At 37.9% G+C, this 23,617-nt stretch overlaps 1 protein-coding gene across 1 annotated transcript in view; it reads right to left on the bottom strand.

The window, feature by feature from the left end:
* LOC102485309 (mitochondrial inner membrane protease subunit 2) overlaps nt 1-23,617 on the bottom strand; it is a 1,014,188-nt gene that overhangs the window by 918,547 nt on the left and 72,024 nt on the right. The window lies entirely within an intron of this gene.

The following is a 23,617-nucleotide window of genomic DNA, read 5'->3' as shown; positions in this document are numbered from 1 at the left end:
GGGTAAGAGTGAGGCTGAGTAGCCCAGTTTCTTAAATACAGACACCATCTTGGGCTCCCATTCTTCCGATTCCTGTCCTAGCTGCTTAAGTTGATGATCTCTCATCAACCCAGTTGAGTGTTGGTAAGATAAATTAGTGATTTCAGGTGCTAGGGGGGAAAACATGCTCTCAGCCCAGATGCAGCCCTTAAGTGTCCTTTGAAAACCTCAGGCTTGCCTCAGGACAGCATGGACCAAAAAACGCAAGACAGAAGTTTCAGGTGCTTCTGAACCACCATCTGTCCAATCTTCCCCACGTGCAAATTTACCCTATAGTAACCACTAAGCGGGGCCTTACTGGAATGGTGGTGTTCTCATTCTCAGTCCCAACAACCCCACACTTGAACAGTAGTGGATGTTAAGCCACAACCAGTCCCAGGAGCAGTCATGACATAATCTTTTTTGAAGATTCTTGGATTTGTAGATCTCCACAAAGCAGATGTGGACAATGGTGAAACTTTTGTGTCAAGGCTGTCACTATGACCTCATTCTAGACTCCCCAGGATTTTGTGGCCAAAAAGTATTGATTATTCTTGGAGGTCTCTTAACACCCCTAAAGCTTCAACCAATTTCTTCATGTGGTAATGTCTAAATCTCTTAGTTTTGAATTGTTTGTCTAATTTCACTAGGCTATCTAATAATACAAAATTCAACATGATGAGGATCTGTCATCATTTCCTACCAAATAAAATTTTGTTTTCTTACATCCTATTAACCATTTTCCCAGTTGAATAGCTAAAAAGTTTATCTTTTTTACTTCATAGCTAAACAGTCGGCAAGCTTTTTCATCTTAATATCTTTCACCTATGACACATCTTTTCTCTCTGCCCTATTTCAAGCACCAATCATCACATAACTTACTATGTGTCTATTAATATAGTAACCTCTCACCACCAACTCAGGATTGACTCCATTTCTTTCTAGTTAGTTCTCTTGAACAAATTATTTAACTTTATTGTGTCCTTTTACTAGTGAAAGGGTGATAGTAATTACCTAATAATAAATAGATATACCCATGCCTACCAAGTGATTATTACCATGCACACTATTCTAATAACAACCAGACATACTGTAAGTACTTACCATGTGCAAGACATTAAGACCTAACAAATACTAATTTATTTGGTGAAATAATTCATTTCAGGTGTTTGTGATAGTTCTTCACCCCCTCAGTAACTTCTATTGTTGACAGTACTACATCACAATTTTAATTATGTTCAGATTTATACCCTTTTCTCGGGTTCCTCCTCTGACTTACTCTCTAGTGAGGAATGGAACTAATACAGTAAGGTATATCCAAGGGCTACCTTGGGCCATGGTGCTAGAAAACAAAGCTTTTGTTATCTTAAGAACAGGCATATATGGAAAGTTGACCTGCCCTACCATAAGGGCCATTCTTGGGCTAGCCAAGTGGCCAAGTGGCATGGTGGTTAAGGTGGTTAAGGTGGTTGGATCCTACATGGCCAACTGTGAGATTGGAGTCCTGCACTTGGCACCTTGAAAAACACACTGGGCATGTGTGTGTGTGTGCATACCTAAAATCCTAAGAGGAGAATGGAGAAGGGATTAAGGTGTGACCAATCCCCCTGGGGGTGATTTCTCACTTTCCCTTTCTATCTCTGCCTCCAGCAAGCGCAAGCACCCTAATAGCAAAAACTACAACAACAAAAAACTGCATTCTCATTCATAGTTCTCATTCATATTTCCATTCTCTCTTCTTCACCTTTGAGTTCAGTATCTTTCTGATCCTTTTCCCCTATTTCTTTGTATTCTTGCTCAAATATAACTAATACAGTAAAGGGAATGACTGGCCTCTAGATCACAAAGAGAAAAATCTCCTTCCCATTACACTTACACTGGGTTCATTTCTCTTCCTTGTCATTAGAATAGTAAAGAACAGAGGTGATCTAATTATTTCTAACAGTTGTCTCTTTTATTTGTGCTTTTAAAATGTTTGTAACCACAACTAATAAAGAAATGCATTTTACACAGTACCCAGTACACACATGCACAAACCCCTGTATGCATTTTCACAAAACAATAACCTTTACTTTCTACACATTAATACTGTCTATTCTTTCCTAATCTGTGTTCAAAATTCTGCCTAAAACCAACCATACAGATTACATATCTACTATACTGTTTTCATAATCTATTAGTGGGTTGCAATACTCGGTGTTAAAATCATGGCTTTAGATAATTCTTGTTCAATCACTGTCCTATAAAACTTGCTTGTCCCCCAGAATTCTAGCTTTAGTTCTATGATGTCTTTAAATTCTTTCTCCAGAAAAATCTCATCAATATTCTCAGTTTTAAATACCACTCATATTTCCATGTAATGCAACAACCCCAAATGTGAGGGTTTGCAAAATGATGTTTATTCAAGAAGTCACCCGAAGATTCAGCAAAGACATTGGTTTATTTGCCTTAAATGAGACACTGATGACATCTGGTTGGTGAGGTCTGCACCTCAATACGGTGCAGCTAGTAGTTTTATACCATCAAAGTAAGCTTGGGCATGTGTAAACATTTTGTCTCCTCAGACCTTTAATAGTTTTATAATCAGTAATTAGGTTCACTCAGCTCAGCTGTCTGTATTCTGTACCTCATTACTGGGGGTGTGCACATTCTTCAGAGAACAGCCTTGGCCAATGGCTGCTCCCTAAGAGACAGGATAGATGGAAACCAGATCTAGGGGAAAGCAATAGTCTGAGTCCAGAAGATACCCCATAACTCATGAGTCCCAAATTCATAGTCCCATTACTTCCTCTTCCTCTAGACTCAATTCATAGCAGTTAATAGTAGTACACTTAACATACTGTAATATAACTTCTGTTCACCTGCTTATCTTTGTAACTAAGCATGATGGATATTTTAGGCATTATTGTAACCTAGTTAAGTGATACTTCAAACCCACCCGCTCTTCTGAACTTCAGGTACATATTTCCAACTGGTTGTGAGCGTCTCACCAGACTGAGCCATTCCCCTGCTCAAAATCCTTACTAGCTTCCGAGCACCTTTACTCTAAAGACTGCAAAATAAACATGAAGGCACACATGACCTATAGGATGCTTTCAACCTCCACTTACACATTTCCTACCAGTTAAACATAACCACAAGTAGTGTCCTACATTCAGGTTATTTTTCTCACACCTTCAAGGCATCACATAAGCACATATTTCTGCCTGAAATGTTTCCCCTGCTCTCCACCTTCCTGTCATCTGATTAATTCATACTTCAAAATAAAACTGGAGTCCCATAAGGCAATCTCACAGGAATTCTTTCCTAAAGCTCTCCACCCCATTCCCATTCTCAGGCTCCTCTAGGTGATAAACAAACAAACAAAAAATCCCAAGTTCCCCATGACAGACTGTGGTTATCACTATCAAAGCATATTTAAATATGCATTATAATTATTCCCTTATCTCTCTTTCCAGGGTCTATAAGCATTTTGAGAATAGATTAATTTTTTTATGTCTGCATTTTTGAGGTCCAAGTACTTTTGGGGTAATGAATACATTTCAATGGAAAGAATCAAAATAGCATTTTGTGAAATTTCCAGACTCCCCAAATTAACATACCCAAGTCAGAGGTCCTATTTAATCTACCCCATCCTCAATTATACTTCAATATCCCCCTCCTAGTTAACAGTAAAGTTATTTATCCTGTCCCCCATACTAGAATTTTCTTGAGTCAGCTTTGGTTTCTAACTCTCTCATCAGACTTGACCCTTGCTCAGAATGTCTTTTCCTCACTTGGAAAATTCTACTCATCTTTCAAAGCCCAGTTTAGATGGTGACTCCTCTTCGAAGCCTTAAGGAGGGAAAAAAAAAATACACACATAAACACACACAAAGAAACAAACAAACAAACAACAAAACTTCAGCTCCCTAGAGAAATTAGGAAATTACATCCTGGTGCTCCAATGATGGGAATAGACAATTCCCCGCAGATCCAAAGCTTGACACTTATAATCATCTTTCCCTCACAGAATCATTCTTCTACCCAACTTTCTTAATAGTATTTGTTTGAACCAAAAGGTAAGGCACCGCAAACAAAAGACTTATGTAGGGAAAAAATAATAATAATAAATCACAGAAGAAAACATGTCTAATTTCAAACAGGGAAATATTAGAATCATCAGTCAACCCTTGGATGACCTTGTTGGATTTTTTTAAAGAGAATCAACGGAGTTTTCTTTTACTTTTCTTCTCCTCCACAAGGTTTAAATTAATTACTTTCCCATCTGTGCTTTCTTAGCAATGCGGGTAAATTTCAATGATAGTACTTAATAGGTATGTTCCTATAGATAAAATTGTTTCACCCAGTTATTAGCTTCTCAATGTCAAGAACCATGTTTTATCCATTTCTGTATGCCTAATCCCGTAACAGTAACTAGGAAATAATACTCCTGATTTGTTTGTTTGTTTGTTTTCCCTTGATGAAGATGATCCTTGGTCAGATCTCATCACACTGCAATCCCACCCCTACTCTTCCAGGCACCCAAGGTCATGGGTCTATGCTTCTAGTGTGCTCAGGTCAACTGGGATCCAAACCACCAGTCTTTCACATGTCTTCCAGCACTGCAAAATGGTGCCCCACCACCTGCAACAGCACAGCTGGGCCAATAATTCTATATCTCAAAGGTTAAGAGTAAAGTTTTTAAAAGCATATTTAAAGAAGACAATTCCTGCAATGTACATTATCTAAAGAATGTATACATCTTTCAATAAAAATGTATTCTAAATAAGTAAGTACAGGAAGAAATTTTTGTGCTTCCTCACAATTTAGGAAATTTAGGTATTAGGAATAAAGGTGAACAGCTTTATTATTATCCATAATGAAGTAATGATAATCACAACAGAATTAAACAACTATCTTTATTGTTCATTTATGAATATGAATAACACTTTAGAATACAATAACACATCTTAAAGAAAAACCTTGAATTGAAAAACTGTTCCTCTAGCACTATAAAAACCATAGTTCTTAGTCTCCAATAAAAAAAAAGTATTAAAAAACATTTTACTCTCAGTTTTCTAAAACTACTTTGAGAAGAAAAATAATGTAGTAACTTCAAAATGAAAATTTCATATAGGAAATTAAGAAAAACTAATTTGGATTATGTCATTTTAGAAAAATTAGTAAGCCATGTTATTACTTAGAAATTTTACATTTAGCTTTTCCTTATGGGAATGGTACTGTATATTTCAGGCAGAGCAAGCAATCTTTTCAAATCAAAGAAGTTATATACATGAATCCAAATTAAAAATCATAAAGTTGGATAATCTGATGTGATCAGATTCTATATTCTTCTGTTACATTAATATGTTAAATCTAGATTCCCAGAAATTATATCAAAAGTATAGCCACCTCAAAACACAGTGTTTGAAGTAAAAAATCCTAGCAGCATTTTTTAAAATAATTATTTTATTTAACTTTATTTATTTTAATTTGACCGAAGAAGTACAGAGAGAGAGAGAGAAAGTGAGAAAGCAAGCTGCCAGGTCTGGGAGTCCAGTGCCCTTAACCACCACTCCACCTGCTGGCCCCCCAACAGAATGTTTAATCTAGGAGTTTCTGCCTGTATCTCAAAGTATGAGGCTATATCAGATGTTCTTGCTAGTAATCCAGAAGACTGCCAGTAGCAAGGGTAAAAATACTGATAATCATCGGGATTACTAACAAAGAACAAAACAAGTCCAATTGCTGGTCTACCCATCCTTTCTACAAATAATTGCATTCTCAAGCTGGTTCTGTGAAATCAGGGTAAGCACTGCTCAAGAAAAATTGGATCCCACAGGTAACCAAGTTCAAATAACTGACCTGGTCAGCCTGCACCACGCTCAGGATGCAACAAGGGTGGGGTAGCTAGAGGGTGCCCAAGATCCAGTAGACCGGAGAACTGGAGGAAAGCGATGGTGGCATGTCCGGTCCCCTTGGAAGGCACTCTTGTCTCTTGCACTCTTATGTGCACGTACTCTATCAAGACTGAGGTGTGGGGGATGGTCTGAAATGTGGCATGGTGGTTAAGGGTACTGGACTCCCACATGGCTGACCAAGGTTCGAGTCTCAGACCTGGCAGCTTGCTTTCTCAATTGCTCTCTCTCTCTCCCTCTTTGTCCCTCTCTGGTCAAATTAAAAATAAATAAATAAGTAAATAAAGTTAAATAAAATAATCTTAAAAAATAAAAAAGACTAGAGGAGAGAAAAAAAAAAAAAAAAAAAACAGGCTTTCTTTCTCCCACTCAATCTACTTCCCAGCTTCTACCATGGACCACTAAAATTAAAAATCAAACTTGGAGAAGTCTTTGGAATAGTCCTCGCTCCAAAGGCAGATAACTGTGTTCAGATCTTGTCTCTACTGCCTTACTATCCATGTTACCTTAACAAATTAATTAACCTTTCTAAGCCTCATTTCCTTATCAGTGAAATGGGGTCTGCAGTACCACCTTTCTCATAGAGTTACTATGAAAATTAAATGGTGCATTCACCAAAGTTCTTAATACACCACATGATACAGAGCAGCAGTCAACAACTATGATAACAATGATGGGAGCAACAACAGAATAAAGAGTAACAAAATTAACTACACTATCCTTTCCATACAGTTGGAGAAAAATTAAGCCTTTACATATTGCCCTACATACTTCTCATTGTAGTTAACTGGCAGTCTTCAAGCACAGAATTTTACCCATTTCTACAATTCTTGGATTGATTGTTTCTTCACCCCTATTATCTTTTCTTTTTTTTTTGAGAGGTTTTTGCTATAGGATGCGTGCATTCACCAGACAGACAGACAGAGACAGAGAGATAAAAAGCGAGAAATCACCCCCTGGGGAGATGGCCACACTGCAATCCCTTCTCCTCCATTCTCCTCTTGGGATCTTGAGCACGCAGGCACACACGCCTGACGTGAATTTTAAGCCACCGGGTCTAGGACTCGAACCGCAGTCAGCTACATGGGAGTTCAGCAACATAGCCATTATGCTAACTGCTGGTCCCTCTTCACCCCTTTTAAGCAAGTATAGTTAGCATGCTTTTATTTTGGGCCTTAACTGTTCTCCCTCTAAGAAATTTTAAAAAATAATAATAATGTGTACAATTATTTATATAAAATATACAAATGTTATACACATTATGCTTGATTTTATTTCACAGTTGATTGAATTATTCTTGCATGATCAAGAGAGACAGCACACCCAACATAGTTCTGACACCAGAATTCACCCTAACTTCGGCCAGCCATGGATCATGGGCATATTCTGGAAGATCTCCCGAATCTGGAGAGCTAGAACCTCCCCACACAGGTCAGCCTAGCACAGGATAGCATCCTACTGCTGTGTCACCATCCAGCTCCCCATTGTGCATTTTAAATGTTCATTGTTAAAATATAGACACACACATATATACTCATAAAAAAAGATATACATTAAAAATCTAACAGTTCCAAGCTCTGATGAGATTATGATTTCCCTTTCTCCTGATCCCTTTTCCTTTTCAACTCCATTTTATGCGTTGTTTTTTATACAATGAATATGTTATGTTTGCAAAATCTTTAAATTACATTTATAACAGCTTATTGTACGCTTTGCTCTGACCTGAGTACTGCATAGTTCACTCTGAAAAAGGAAATACAAGTCTACAGAGTTCAAGACATGTTAATAAATGGTGCTAAAGCTAGAAAGAGCCAAGATTGAACTTCTTTTTGAAACAAGTACAATACAGAAGTTGGGCTTTCATGCTTTCCCTGATCAAAGACTACTCTGAAGGATTTTTATTCTTCGTACAAACAAACATAATTGTCAAAATATCCTAAATCCTCAGCTTGTGTCTAACTTCAAATTATATGACAGTTTTGAGAAAATGTATGCTTTGGTTTAGGAAAATAAAACTCCCCTAGAGGATTAAAGAGAGTTACAATGGACTTACCTCATATGATTTAACCAAAAATATCAATTGATAAATAATATTATTCTGGGTTTTTTTATCCATAAATGTCTTATTTTTTTTAAGTTTAAGAAAAAATTCATAGTCTATGATTCACTACCTAGTCTACAAACAAAGCCTGTGGTCTTTTGTTTGTTTGTTTTCTCAGAAAGAATTTTATTCCTCACCATCACAGCAAAGAGAAGAAATATCAGCCTAATCATCAGTCCCCTTTGCTGTAAGATTCCAAGAGGCAAGCTGAAGAGGGTCCAGATGGATCCTATGCCTACAGTGGGTTTGCATCATACATCATTCCCTGAGCTTGGGGAATCCGCCACTGCTGTAAGCACTAAGTACTCATGTTCCTTGTTCCAGAGGGAGAGACTTCATTCCTCTAGGTTGCCCACTATAAGCACTATCCTGAGTAATGGTCTGGACAACGTGTAATCGGGGCCTTGCATTCTTGGTATACCCTCCACACCAAGTCTTGTTGGAAAGGAAGAAATGTCTCTTCCAACCCAAAATAAGTACTAGTATTCCCATCTTGTAAGCAAGAAAATCGAGGCAAAAAAAAAAAAAAAAAAAAAAAAAAAAAAACAAAAAAATTTTGTAAAAAAGGCAAAATATTAAATCTTGTAAAAAAAAAAACGAAGGAAAAAAAAAAAAAAAAAAAAAAAAAAAAAAAAAACCTAAACAATTCTGGTAATAAGGCCAGAATTGATATCCATATCTGTATTCTAAAGTCCATGGTCTTTTCTCCATATGCTGTTGTCCACTGGGAGAGCCACTGGAAAAATGATACCACATTGGTATTGTATTATGAATCAGTAAGAAAACCAAAACAAACTTGGTATTTATAAATGACCAGGAAGCCAGATGGTGACACAGTGGTAAAATGTGACACTCTATGAGGCAATCCCACACAAGACAGTTCCCTGTTCTAGTCTAGAGATCTGAGGATGCAGGGCACATGTGTGTGCATGCTCTAGGAAAGCTGAGGGCTGGTGGGGGTGGGGGGGTGATTCGTGGTGTTGGGACTCTGTTGGGGGTGCTCTCTCTCTTGTTCACTTATTCACTCATGGAAGAAATGAACAAATAAAGTTAAACTAATTCCAGAAGGGGCCCAGCCACAGTGGCATAAGTGGGAGAGTGCTGCTGTGAGGTGTGTGAAACTGCGCTGGAGCCCAGGTTTGGTACCCAGGCCAACCCAAACCAGCTGGGCTTGGTTGTACATGTCTGTGGTTCAAGACAACTGGGTGTCTGGGGTAGGAAGATCATGATATGGCGAGACTCACAAAAATACTTCTTTCTCCCATTCTTTCTTCCTCTCTTGCATGTGTTCTCTCCTTCTCATTAAAAAATAAATTGCTGGGACCAGCAGATGATGTAGTGCTTGTGTCACTGGACTCTCATGTACTTGACCGTGGTTTGAGTCCCAGACTCTGTGGCTTAAAACACACTGGGCACCTGAGCATGCATGCCCAAGATCCTGAGAGGAGAATGGAAGAGAAGTAATACTGGGGTGGCCATCACCCCTGGGGGGTGATTTCTCACTTTCTGTCTATCTCTTTCTGTTTCTCTGGTAAACACACATACCCTATAGCAAAAATCTCTCCAGAAAAAAGAAGAAATTAAAAGTAAAAAACAAATTACTATTCAGGCATTCAGGTTTCTGATGAACAGGCAAAGCAGAAGAGGCCAAAAACTAGATGCATACAGGGTGTCAACCTCCTTCCCTTCAAGAAACCTTTTGACCTTCTCCATTCCTATCCCACTTTGACTTCCTATAGAAGGAAATCCATTCTTGAATATGGAATCAGCTGCTTATAATCTTTTCACACCGCAACTTTGGGAAGCTCCATTCCTTGATTTGTGTTTGTCTTGGCCTTCCTGGTGTGCAATTACTGCTATAGAAAAGTATTAATAGCTTCATTTCATATAAACACAAGCGACTTCCAAAAGTTTATGTAGAGGACTAAAACACAAACGGAATTTAAGTAATCTAAACCAGATCTGCAAACGACTGTGTTTTGTATTACTGCGAAGATATGAAAATGTAGTTAAATACAACTTACAGAATGTTCCACATACCTCCTTAATTTATACATCCCTTCCCTTACACTTCTCTGTGGGTTTCTATCACTCCCTCCTTTTGGGATTTTGGGTATATATACACACACAACTGGCATGTTCCTCAAGCCACCGGATCCAGGACTTTAACTGCATGGGTCACTCTGTGAGCTCTGGCTGCCTTTATCAATTTAAAAAGGGAGGGATGAATAAAAATTTTTGCCTGTCTGTCAAAGCTTGGTTTTAACCTTACCTTTTTGGGAGCAATACTGTCTATCTTTTCAAGCCTATAAAGGTCACTCCCGACACTAGCTATTTAGGACCTACAATGTTTAAATATAAATGTTTGTGCTTTTACTGGGTCATCAGGAAAGTTATGATGTATTTTTGCATAGAAAAGCAAAGAGAAATATGTCATGACTTCCCCGATGACCTAATAAATGAGATGGTTCCACTAGCAGCCGTGAGAAACCAACAGTAGCCAAGGGGAAATAGATACCTTGACTATATGTTTCTACTATAAAGTGACACATCAAAGTTTCACAGGTATTCTCATAATCGCTTATTAGAATGAAAATTCAGGGACCAGCAGATGGTTTAATGGTTATATTGCGGGACTCTCACTTAAGTCGACAGTAGTTCAAGTCCCAGACCCAGCAGCTCAAAACTCATGCTGGACACATGTGTGTGCATGCCCAAAATCCCAAGAGGAGAATGGAAAAGGAGGGATTATGGCATGGCTATCCCCCTTGGGTGGGTGGGGTGACTTACTTTCTGTCTCTCTGGTGAGCACACATGCCCTATAGGAAAAATCTCTCTCTAAAAAAATAAAAATTTGTATCAACTATTTGCAAGACAATTTGTCAAAATGTCTTCAAAGTCTTTATAATTGTTATCCTTATATCTGGAAATATATCATTTTAAAATAACCTCCCTAATTAATCAGAAACATAAGCAAAGGTGTATTTACAAAGATGTTCATCATACATTATTTATAATAGTCAATGACTGAGCTAACCTCAATACCAGTAGGAAACTGATTACAACCATGATTTAGCAAGGGTTAAATCATATGGTATAAGAAAATTACTAAAAACCACGTTACAAAAAAATATAGAGATATTTGGATACATTTGGCACATAAATTAAGTGAAAGGGGTAAAAAATGAAAAAAAAATGCTATTATTCAATTTAGGAAAGTAAGGGAGGAAAGAAACAATGGGGTAAAGAGAAGGAAATAGAAGAAAGCAAGGAAAGAAGGAATCAAAGAATTGAGCAAGGGAGGACATGAAGCAAAGAATTTGCAATACTGTAGAAGTGCAAACTTTGAACTCGAAGCCTGGGCTCTAATTTGTGTAATCATCAATAAATTTTTAATTTGTATGATCTTGTTTCCCCATCTGTAAAATGGGTTAATAGTACCTTCATCATACAGTTGTAGGAGATATTAAATAAATACATGTAAAATGAATATTGTACTATAATGAGAACATAGTAATCATTCATTTTAGTCAATATTATTATTATAAAATCACATCTTAAAAATAACTAATTCTGGAGGCTGGCAAATTTCATCATGGTTAAGGGTGCTAGATTCCCACATGGCCGACCATGGTTCAAATTCCAGACCTGGCAGCTTGATTTATTTCTTTCTCTCTCTCTCTCTCTCTCTCTCTCCCCCACCTGGTCAAATTAAAATAAATAAAGTTAAATAAAATAATTTTATAAAAGAATTCTAGAGGCAGTATAGATTATTTTATTTTCTGTTTTGTTTTGTTTTTGTTCAAGGACATGTGTGTTTGCCATAGAAAGAAAGAGACAGAGAATGAAGAAGAGGAGAAAGCCCCTCCCATGGGGTATGGTCATTCTGCAATCCCTTCTCCTCCATCTCTCCCTCCTTTTGGGATCTTAGGCATGTATAACACACCCTGGCATTTTTCTCAAGCCACCAGGTCCAGGACTTGAAGTGCATAGGCCACCATGTGAGTTCTGGCTCCTTAACCACCAGGCCACAAAGGTGGCCCTAGGTTATTTTCATTTTGTGTATTTTTCTATACTTTCCAAGTTGTCATTATTTTTATTTTATGTATTTTTTTATATTTTCGAAGCTGTTATAATATGTAACATTTTACATAAAAATAAAGCAAAAAATTATGGTTTAAAGGGGAGAAAGCATCTGATTTTATGTTATTTTATTATTTAATTTTTTTTCTTTAACAAATTCTTTAACATTCAAGCAGCCCCTTAATTCAGATCACTAACTAGATTGCAAGGTTAAAATCTGTAACCTTTGGGACCAGCAGTTAGCGTAATGGCTATGTCACTGGACTACCATGTAGTCAACCACAGTTTGAGTCCCAGACCTGGTGACTTAAACTCACACCAGGTGCATGTGCATGCGTGCCCAAGATCCCGAGAGGAGAATGGAGGAGAAGGGATTGCAGCGTGGCCATTCCCCCTGGGGGGTGATTTCTTGCTTTCTGTCTCTCTCTCTCTGTCTGGTGAGCGCACATGCCCTATAGCAAAAACCTCTCCAGAAAAAAAATCTGCAACCTTCCAGTTAAGTGCAATAATGGAATAACTATAGAAAACACTACTATTAAATATAGGTATGGTTTTTCCTAGCTAATAAAACAGATTTTGAGATAGTTGTTCTAATTCATATTTCTAATTAATCATGACAAGAAATAAATTATGTATAATTAATTAAATATAAAATTTACATGAATAAACATTTCTACATATTGACAAGAAGGCAGAGTATTATATGTAATATAAGCCAACTACATAAACATATGTAGGCCCCCACCAAGATATAGTCTATATACCCACAAATTTTTAACTTCTTTATGAAACTGAATAAGGCTTTCCCATTCACTGGTAATATTCACTGGTAAGTCCTTCCTCTCCATAATGAAGAAGGTACATGAGGACAGTAAGTCAGTGTTTAAACAAATAACAAGATTTCTAGGAGGCTGCTAGTGTGGCATCCAAAGAAGCACCCAAAGAGGATGAATTCCCCAACAGGTATAACGGTGTAGCAATCTCTTCATATCACTTACACAATATGTGTGAAAAAAATCTGTGAAGACCACAGATCTTAGGATCCTTCAGTGTTTCACTGTTGAATTTGAGGCTGCATCAAGTGAACAAGACAAAAAAAAAAAAAAAAAGAAAAAAAAGAAAAAGAAAGAAAAGAGCCTTTATTCTTACAACACACATGCGTTATCAGTGGAAATTTTAAACCACAGACCTCATGAATTATACGTATCAAAGCTATTAGAACTGAGAGGCTCAAATGTGTAAGAAACAGCCTATCAAATGGGACTGAAAAACATTGTGACAGATGAAAGGCACAAAAAGCCCAGTCCTTGTCTTACTTATGTACTACTACAAAACAAGCCTTTCCAAAACTTAAAAACAGAAATCATTACCGGCTTGTGATTCTGCAATTTAGGCTGTGCTGAGGCAGGCAGTTAGTCAGCTAGGCTGGCTGAGCTCACTTGGCCAGCTGCAGTCATGGAGGCAATGGTGTTCCAAGAGGACAAGCTCCACTGTGTAAGCAGATTTGCTGATATTCACTAGCCAAAGGAAGTCATATGGAGAAGCCAAGCATCAGTGCAGAGGAGACTATGCAGAACTTGGATATTAAAAGGCACAAGTCATGGGAGTTGAAAGATAGGGCAGTTACATTAAGGTAACCATCTGCAAAATCTCTGACTTCTGAACACAATGTATCATATCCTTCCCACATATAAAATACATGCAAGAACCTCAAAGTCTCCTCAGACTTTTACAATAGCATCAAAGTCCACTACCTTATGATAGGCAACAGAACCAATTATGGATGACTCTAGGGTGGAACTCAAGCCTAGTTTATATCAAATCAGAAACTTATTGAATAAAAAGACAAACACCAAGCATACAATGGGAAGACAGAAACAAGATAACCACAATGCATTTTTAAAAGCAATGGTATCCTTGATTTGATTATTATACACTATATGAATGTTTTAAAATACCATACTGTGCCCCACTCAGCCATAGAAAGACCAGGGCCTGATACTGCAGAGACAGGAATGTTTTAATATTAGGATCCTTTTCTGTTTTCTGAGGTTCTCTAATCTATTGTTCTTCAAAGTTCTTAGCTCTGTTTCCTCTGATATTTTGACTCAAGCAGAAAGAAAGAAAGAAAGAAAGAAAGAAAGAAAGACAGGCAGGCAGGCAGACAGGCAGACAGGAAGGAAGAAAAAAGTTTCCATTCATTGCAAGAATCCAGAAGACTCTTTTTAATTTGATCACCATTTTTAGTAGAGTCTAATTCAACTCCCTTAAGTCTTTGGAATTCCTATAAATCTATCAGGTCATCATGAAAGTCATGACATCTTTTTCTGTTTTTCTATGCAAAAATGCATCATGACTTTCCCAATGATCCAATAATTGGGGTTCATCATGTTCCCCTAAAACTATATCCAAATTCTTTTGAGGCTAGACCTTTTTCTACTTCACAAGTGTCAGGTTGCTAGGGCACAAAGCCCTTAAGAGTCACATAGTCTCTTTTGTCTAACTAAAAATGATCTACTGAGTATCACATTAAATCTTTCTGTGGTCTTAATGAGGATTCTTCCAGTCTTGATTTGGTCTTTACCTCAAGCTATTTCTTACCTTGAGAATATTTTGCTTGCTACAGACTAGGAATGAAGAAAAATCTTATTTTTCAATCCAAAAAGTTCTGGGTAGCCTGCATGTACTCTGATTCCTGCTCTATTCATTTCTCTGTTTTTATACCTTGTACAAAGCTACAAGAAGTCAATTGACAATTTCGATATTCTGCCTGAAAATCTCAACCAAATCTCTAAATTAACTAGGTATATCTTCAATTTTCTAAGTTCTTACGGTGACAATTTCTTCAATTGTTTCAGTACCATAAAATATAGATCATTCCAGTCTCCAATAATAGTTTCTTGTCTCCTTCGTTTCCATTAACAATTGTGTACCATTTGTTCAGCATCTGCCAACAATGACCTCGCCATTTTTCTAGCCCCCAGACCTAAAACCAATGCCAAATATTTTAGGGTTTTGTTATGGCAACACCTCACTAATAATATCAATTTTTGTTTCAGTTACCTATTGCTTCATAACAAACCATTCCAAAACTTTGTGTCATGAAAGAACAATCAGGGTCAGCCCCTTAGGTCAGCAGTTAAGGGAGTTAGGTCACATATGGCTGACTGTAGTTTGCATCCCAGCCCTAGTGTCTTAAAAAACATACTGAACATATGTGTCCCAAATCCCCACAGGATAGAGAAATGGAGAAGGGACTGTAGCATGACCACATCCCATTGGAGGTTGCTTTTCCCCCCTCTGTCTGTTTCTCCTTAGCAGGTACATATGCCCTCTGACATACAACCATACATAAATACATACATAAAGTGAAAAAAAAAAAAAGAAAAGAAAGAAAGAACAAGTTTATCTACCCAACACCTTGCTATTTGGGCTCTACCCAGCTGGGTTGGCTTTAGCTCAAGTGGTTACTTCTCAGTCTAGAGTTCCCATGTACTGTTCAATATTAAGGTCATTCACATGGCTGCAGTCATCCAGGGCTCAAAGAAGATTAGGTATGTAAGATGAATTAATTCACATGTCAAGCACCTAAATGGGACTTGCTGGCCAGGATGTCTCATTTCTCCTCTAATATCTACTCCACCAGGATCACCTGAGTCTTATATGTTCCCAGCTCACAAGGACTTATCCAACTTCTATGTGAACAGTATTTGCTGATGCCCCATTGGCCAAACCCAGTCACACAATCAGATTCAATGTGGGAGGGAGCCATACAAGTCAATGAGGGGAGTCAGATTCATTATGGAGCCATTTCGAGGTTCATGTCTGAAGACTTCCTTGGGTATGCTGGACACATGCATGCCCATGATCCAGGGCTGGCTGAACTGAGGTGGGAGGCCAATCATGGCATCAAAATCTCATTGAGGTTTTCTCTCACTCGTGGAAAAAATAAATTAATAAACTGTAAGGGGGCCGGCAGGTGGCACAGTGGTTAAGAAACTGGACACCCACATGGCTGACCATATTAGTCCTGGGCATGGCTGCTTGCTTTATCACTTTCCCTCTCTCTGTCTTTCTCAGTTCTGTCCCTCTCTGGTCAATTTAAAATAAGAAGTGAGTAACAGTAGCTGGTGGCATGATGATTGAGGCACTGAACTCTCACATGGCTAATCACAGTTCAAGTCTCAGACATGGCAGCTTGCTTTTTCACTTTCCCTCCTCTTTCTGGTCAAATTAAAAAAATAATAAATAAAATTAAATCAATTATTGTTAAAAGAAAGAAAAGACATGGTGTAATAAGCAAAAAGGCATAAAGCAGACATTTTTAAATAAAAATAAAGTAGAAATATAATAGAAAACAAAAATTAGGGAGAAATAAAATACGAAGCTCATAAAATTGGAAAAAAAAATAAGTGAGATATATACTATAAAATGAAATCTTCAGTAACAAGGCAAAATAGGCACCAACACATGATATTTTAACAGATGAGAGAATGGAAAATAGCTATATGTTTTTTAAAAAGGTAATAGTAAGAATTTAAATGCTTAACAAACAAAGGCAATCAAATTTTCAAGCAAAAGCAATTACCATGTCTAGCAAACTCCCCAACACTCATGACATGGGACTCTCTATAAGGAAATGCTTATCAAACTTTAAGATTGACAGAGCTTGTTACAATGCAGATTGCAAGATCCTTAGAAAGTAATGCTAATTCCATAGGTCTAAAATGTGGCTCATAAATCTTCATTAATAAGTACTTCAGATGATGTTAACAAAAAAGGCGCAGGGACCATACTGACTACAAAAGGGCTTTCTCAGACAAAGAAAAGAATTGGGGGGGGGGCTTCTTTCTACTCTTTCTGTAGCAATTATCTCTTGAAGCCTATGACAAGTCTGCATTTAACATTTCAGAATCAAAGCTAATAAACATGCTCTCCTCCCTTGGGTATAGCTCAATGTGAGCTGCTTCACCCTTTGAAGCTTCCCTATGGCAATAAAGCTGCATTTTTCAAACTACAGGTCACAACCAATGATGAGTCATACAATCATTTCAAGGTTTGCAACCAGAATGTGTGTGTAAGTGTGTGTGTGAGTGTGTGTGTGTGTGTGTGTGTGTGTGTGTCCTAGGACATGCACACATGATGGAATTACCGCTTAAATATTATTACATGAAACTTTTTTCCAATTGTGTCCATGTATGTATAGTGGGAAGCCATATTGCTTAACATGAGTCACAGACAAAAGGTTTCAAAATCTCTGTTATAAAGAAAGTGATGAATTCATCAACAAGCTGAAAAGTTTTCAGGTGAATAGTGCAGAAACATTCTCAAAGTCTAAGAAAAACATTTAATGATGATATCTTTATTGTATCATATTTCTGTAGAGTTTAATTATTCAGGCATTTCAATGCTTCAAAGAACAAATTTAATATTCATTTATTCAGCATCCTTCTGAATGAGAAGGTAAGAGGAAAATGGTCCCTTTCTTAGAAGCTAGGGTATTAACTCTTAAAATAACTAGAGGACGATATGTAAGAATTTACAGTCATGAGTTAAATTTACAGTGCTATAGGATTTCAAATTAAGTGAATGACAGAATTAACGAAAACTGTATGAGAAATATAGGACTTGAGTTAACCTTACAGAGAATATAGATAAGAAAAAGCAGAGAGGAAAAGTATAGTAAAGAGTCTTCTTATAAAGTCAAAGTAAGCTAACCGCCCGTAAAAAGAATCCCCAAAGCTCAGCGGCATAACAAAATAGTGGATGGATTTACTCCACACACTCACTCAGAAACCCAGGTTCATTCTTTTATCTAACCGCCCCCTGTAGCTTCCATCTCCTCAACTGGATCCTCTACTGTACTATAAACACAGTAGATATATATAGGTACACACGCTTTTTAATTTTTTTTTTTTTTTGTATTTCATAATGTCTGACGTTTTATGACAACCTTTTTGGCTGAGAAGACACTGCCCCTCCCAGGTCTAGTCAATTCCCTAGAGACAGCAAGGGCCTGGCTGGCAGCATGCCCTTGATATGCAAATTTACCAATCACAGCTATATCTCCTCTACACCCCAGAAGATCATCCCAGGGCCAAGTACTATGCAATTAGGAACCACTCCAATAGCTTAGAGTTGACCAAAACTATTTGAGCTAGCTAGTCCTAAAGCAATCACTCTATTGTGCCTGGCCTTTCCCATATAAAACCCAATAAGAGCTCTCACTTAATGTCTCTCCCTTGCTCCTGCCTACTGCCTGCCGACCACCTGGTGTCTTTTCCATAGGGTCTTGAGCACTTTATGCCTCCTATCTCTAGCACCTATAAGTATAATAAACTTTGTTTACCTGAGCCTCTGTTCGGTCTCCTCTAGCAGCCATACCTGATTGACTAGCTAATGAAAGAATACAAAACATGTGCATCCAGCTAGCAGCCTGAAGAGACAGCATGGAAGATCACCAAGAAAGGCTTTAGGGAAATGTTCTAAAACTAGATTGTGGTAATATTCAGCTTTAAAAAAGGAAAGAGATCTTGTCATTTGAGACAATAGGGATGAACAGGAGGGCGTTATGCTAAGTAAAATAAGTCAGGCACAGAAAGTCAAAGGCTATATGAGCTCACTTATATATGAAATCTAAAAAAGTTGAACTCATAGCAGTAGCGAGTGAAACTGTGGTTGCCAAGAGACAGAGGGGAGGGGAAAACGGGGTGCTATTAGTCAAAAGACGCCAAGTTTCAGTTGTACAGTATGAACATGTTCTAGAGATCTAATGTACAGCATGGTGACTATATTGGAGCATGGTGACTATTGTACACTTGAAACTTGCTGAGAAAGATTTTAAACGTCCCTGCCACACACACACACAAAAGGTAACTGAAATGACAGATGTATCATTAGTCTGATTATGGTAATCATTTCACAATGTACATGCATATAAAATATCATATTCTTCATTTCACCTATATACAATTTTTATTTGCCAGTTAAACCTCAGTAAAGCTAGAAAATATCAATGTATCACTTACAATGAGAATTTCGATGGTATATAAATTATCTCAATAAACCTGATTTTTAAAAAGTAGGCACGTTTTCATCAATACATACGTAATCTTTGAAAACAAGGTAATATGATATTTTTATGTTTAAAAGATCCTGAGACAACATTTACATATCCAGAATATGTGGAAATACAGTATTTCTGCTATGAAAATCCATTTCTGGGGAACCAGCAGTTAGCGTAATGGCTATGTCACTGGACTCCCACGTAGTCGACCGTGGTTCGCGTCTCGGACCCGGTGGCTTAAATCTCACGCTGGGCGCGTGTGCGTGCGTGCCCAAGATCCCGAGGGGAGAATGGAGGAGAAGGGATTGCGGCGTGACCATCCCCCCTGGGGGGTGATTTCTCGCTTTCTGTCTCTATGTCTCTGTCTGGCGAGCGCACGCGCCCTATAGCGAAAACCTCTCAAAAAAATAAAAAAATAAAAAATAAAAATAAAAAAATAATTAAAAAAATCCATTTCTGGAAAATTTGGTTTGCAAATTCATACCTAAATTAGTAGGGCTTACACAACTTTGTAATTAGAACACTAATAAATCATTCATCAACTAGAGTCAACAGTTAAAAACTCATGGTCAACTTTGTTTCATCTATAACCCATTCCCCTTTTCTTCCTCTCAGATTATTTTAAAATAAATCTCAGCTATCATATATTTCATTGCGAAGTTTGTAAGATTCTTATTACAGATGATGAGGGGGGTTTTTGCATAACCACAAAATCATTATCTTTCCTAAAAAAAAAAATCATAGCAATGAAACTAGTACATTGGCCATTTTATTTACTTATTTATTATTTATTTATTTATGGGAGATTTTTGCTATAGGACACATGTGCTCGCTGGAAAGAGAGACAGAGAGAAAGCAAGAAATCACCCCCCAAGGGGGATGGCCATGCCACAATCCCTTCTCCATTCTTCCCTTGGGATATTGGGCATGCACGTACACATGCCTGGCGTGAGTTTTAAGCCTCCACGTCTGGGACTCAAACCATAATCAGCCATGTGGGAGGAGTCCAGCAATGTAACCATTACACCATTTGCTGGTCCCTTACTTATTTTTATTTTAATGCCACAAGGTAATAAAATGTGTGTGCCAGAGAGAGAGAGACAGAAAGAGGGGAGAAAAAGGAAAGAGCACCCATCAATGAGATGTGTTCACACCACAGTATCTTCATTTCTCCATCCTGCTGGGATTTGGGGCACACAAGCACACACACCTGACACATTTGTTAAGTCACTATACTAAGATCAAAATGACAGCTGGCTATGTGAGATCCTGCTCCCTTAACTACTATGCCGTGGGGCTGGCTCATTTGGCCATTTTAAATCATCTTTTGTTGCTTTCTCCTATTTTCAGGATTTTCTTTTATTCTTTTAAACATTCTAATACAGTATTTGATAGCCCCGATGTCTAAGATTTTAAGGTCAGATTTTGCTAAAGTTTGCTTCTAACTCTTCACTTAAGAGTACTTTTTTCCTCGGGGACTGGCAGTTGGCGTAATGGCTATGTTGCTGAACTTCCATGTATTCGACCGCTGTTTGAGTCCTGGACCCAGTGACTTAAAACTCACTCACACTGGGCACATGTGCATGCATGCCCAAGATCCTGAGAGGAGAATAAGAGAGAAGGGATTGAGGCATGGCCACCCCCTGGGAGGGCGATTTCTCGATTTCTGTCTCTATGTCTCTCTCTGTCTCTCTGGCAAGCACACGTACCCTATAGCAAAAACCTCTCTGGGGGGAAAAAAAAGAGTACTTTTTTCCCTCATGTAATATTGTTACTATGAGATCACATTCATTAAACTTTATTTACTGTTTAGTTTTTACTATAGGGCACATGTGCTCAACAGAGAGAGACAGAGGGAGAGAGAGGGAAAGTGAGAAGTCACCCCCTACCTCCCCCAGGAAGGATGACCACACTGTAATCCCTTCTCCCCCAGTCTCCTCTTGGGATTTTGGCCATGCATGCACATGTACCCAGCATGATTCTCAAGCTGCCAGGCCTGGGACTCAAATCATCAAGCTGGACATATAGGATCCAGCGCTTAACCTCCATGCCACCTACTGGCCCCATTAAACTTTATCTTTGAGATCTACAAGGCCCAGCTATAAGCTGCATATGTCTAGAGTGTACTGGTGATAGTTTCCCTCAGCTGCCTAAGGCTGCTCTAAACCCAGAGCCACTACAGGGCCACTCAGTTTAGGGTTTTCCAGTTGCTGTGAATGTGAATTCAAACTCTGATCCCACATTCAGGCATTTCCCCTCTATTCAGAGCCTAGACAATGTTTCTTACAGAACAGATTTTTTTGCTTACCCATCTCTTAAAAATGCCTCTCTTCCATGGACCTGACTTCATTTAGAATTTCTCCTTTAACTTCCTACCTTGCATGAGCCTAGGGACTTATCTGCTTATCCTCATGTGACTACTGAAACCAAAATTCTAAGTTAACAAGAATTGACAAATGGTCACAGAATGGCTGCTGGCTTTAACGAATATTTACTACTCTAGAAATGTATCCCCCATTATTTGTGATTTCTGACATTTCCCTGATCCCTAATAAGGTCATTTAGGCATTTTAGAGGATTTGTAATATTCTAGCTTTAATTTTTTGTGTGTTTTGCATTGGGAATATTCCAACATGTCTAGTCTGCCATATTTCCAGAAACTGAAGTCTAATCCCTTCTTACAGTCTATAATCTTTATACTTTTTAAGAATATATACCATTATCCTGACCTGCAAAGTTTAAAATCTTTCCTCTCTCCCTATAACATAAAGCTTAATGTCTTTATTAAAATCTTAAATGTACTACACAGCCATCCCAAAATGAGATAGCTTACTAGTTACATTACCCAAAAACCCAAACAAAATGTAGCAAAATATCTCTATGGAAAGAAATAATATAGGGAAGCATGACAACAATCACAAAGCACAACTGTTACTAGTTATTACCTAGTATAGTAAATGGGAAGCACTATCAAAGTTGTTTCAAGCCTGAGTTCTAAAATTTAATCACTGTGGGACAAACTGATGGCATAATGGTTACATTCCTGGACTCCCATGTAGTTGACTGTGGTTCAAGTCCCAGACCCAGTGACTTAAAACTCACACCACGCGCATGTGCATGTGTTCCACAGATCCTGAGAGGAGATTGAAGGAGAAGGGATTGTGGTGTGGCCATCCCTTTGTGGGGAGTGATTTCTCGCTTTCTGTCTCTCTGTCTCTCCAATGTCAGCACATGCCCTATAGCAAAAATTGCTCTTCAAAAAAGAAAAAAAAAAAGAAAGAAAGAAAGAAAGAAAATTTAATGACTGTGTTAGCTTAGGTAAAATACTCAACGGCCTGAGCCTCAGATGTTTCAAGCACAATTTAGAACTTGGGTAAACATCCCTTAGTGTATCCCTTAATATATCTCTCTGTGCTGACCTGAATAAAGTATTAAATTTAGAACTCAGCCAAAGAAAAGAACTGATACACCGATCAGGAAACCTCGTGATTCAGAAGGAAGACTGTGCAGAAGTATTAAATGTCAAAGAGGACACCACTCTCAAGTAGTTCAGTAAAAGCAGTAAGAATGCTCATAAAATACACACATGTATGTGTGTATATATGACATGTAAATACAGAGAGAGAGAAAGAGAGAAAAGGGGAGAGAAATAAGAAATGAGAAAATAAATGTGGCAAAATATTAAATACTGATATATCTTGAGTAGAGAACCCATGGGATTTCTCTGTCTACTCTTCTGATTTTTATGTAAAACTAAAATTACTTCGACAACTTTTTTACAGCATAATGAAGCTGGTGTTTAGGTAACATATAATAACCCTGGCTATTTAGAATAGAAGCATGCAGTATTCTATCATGGGAAGTGAAGAAAAATCCACGAAGGGGCATTATAAAGTTATCACTTGCCAACTGTTTCAGGATCACATATGTTTGTTGCTATAAATACAAACTAATCTATTTGAATTCTCTATTAAGGACAGGTTATAGAAGTACATAACAACTCATATAACATTCTAAGGAATGAAAACGGCAGGTGAGATTTCTGAGCCAGAGATAATTTGGGAAAAAAGCACACAACTAAAGCCAATAAAGCATTTCAACATTAAATCCTGGCTTCCTCAGCCCCACAGACCAAGGAGAGGAAGGACATAGAGGAGGCCAAAAGTCGGCACAGATGGGAATGTGTGACAGGTGCTTCCAAGCGTCCTGGAAGTACAAGTTCAGCACAAACTCCCAACCCCATCTTATAGGTGGGCAATATATCACACTATCTCTTTTCTTGATAGTCTGTACTAGCTTTTCAGGATGTCAAAAATAACAGTTACAACCAACAAGGACTATACATTATTATTAATCCCACTGTAGGTTCAAAATTAGAAAGAAAAACAAAACAGAGATTGAGAGAAAGCCTCTTTGCTTGCCTTTTGACAGAACTTTTCATTTTAAACT

The sequence above is a fragment of the Tupaia chinensis genome, unplaced genomic scaffold, assembly GCF_000334495.1.
Source record: "Tupaia chinensis unplaced genomic scaffold, TupChi_1.0 Scaffold000262_1, whole genome shotgun sequence".
Taxonomy (NCBI): domain Eukaryota; kingdom Metazoa; phylum Chordata; class Mammalia; order Scandentia; family Tupaiidae; genus Tupaia; species Tupaia belangeri.
Note: the sequence above shows the minus strand (reverse complement) of the source record. Positions and strands in the feature narration are given on the sequence as shown.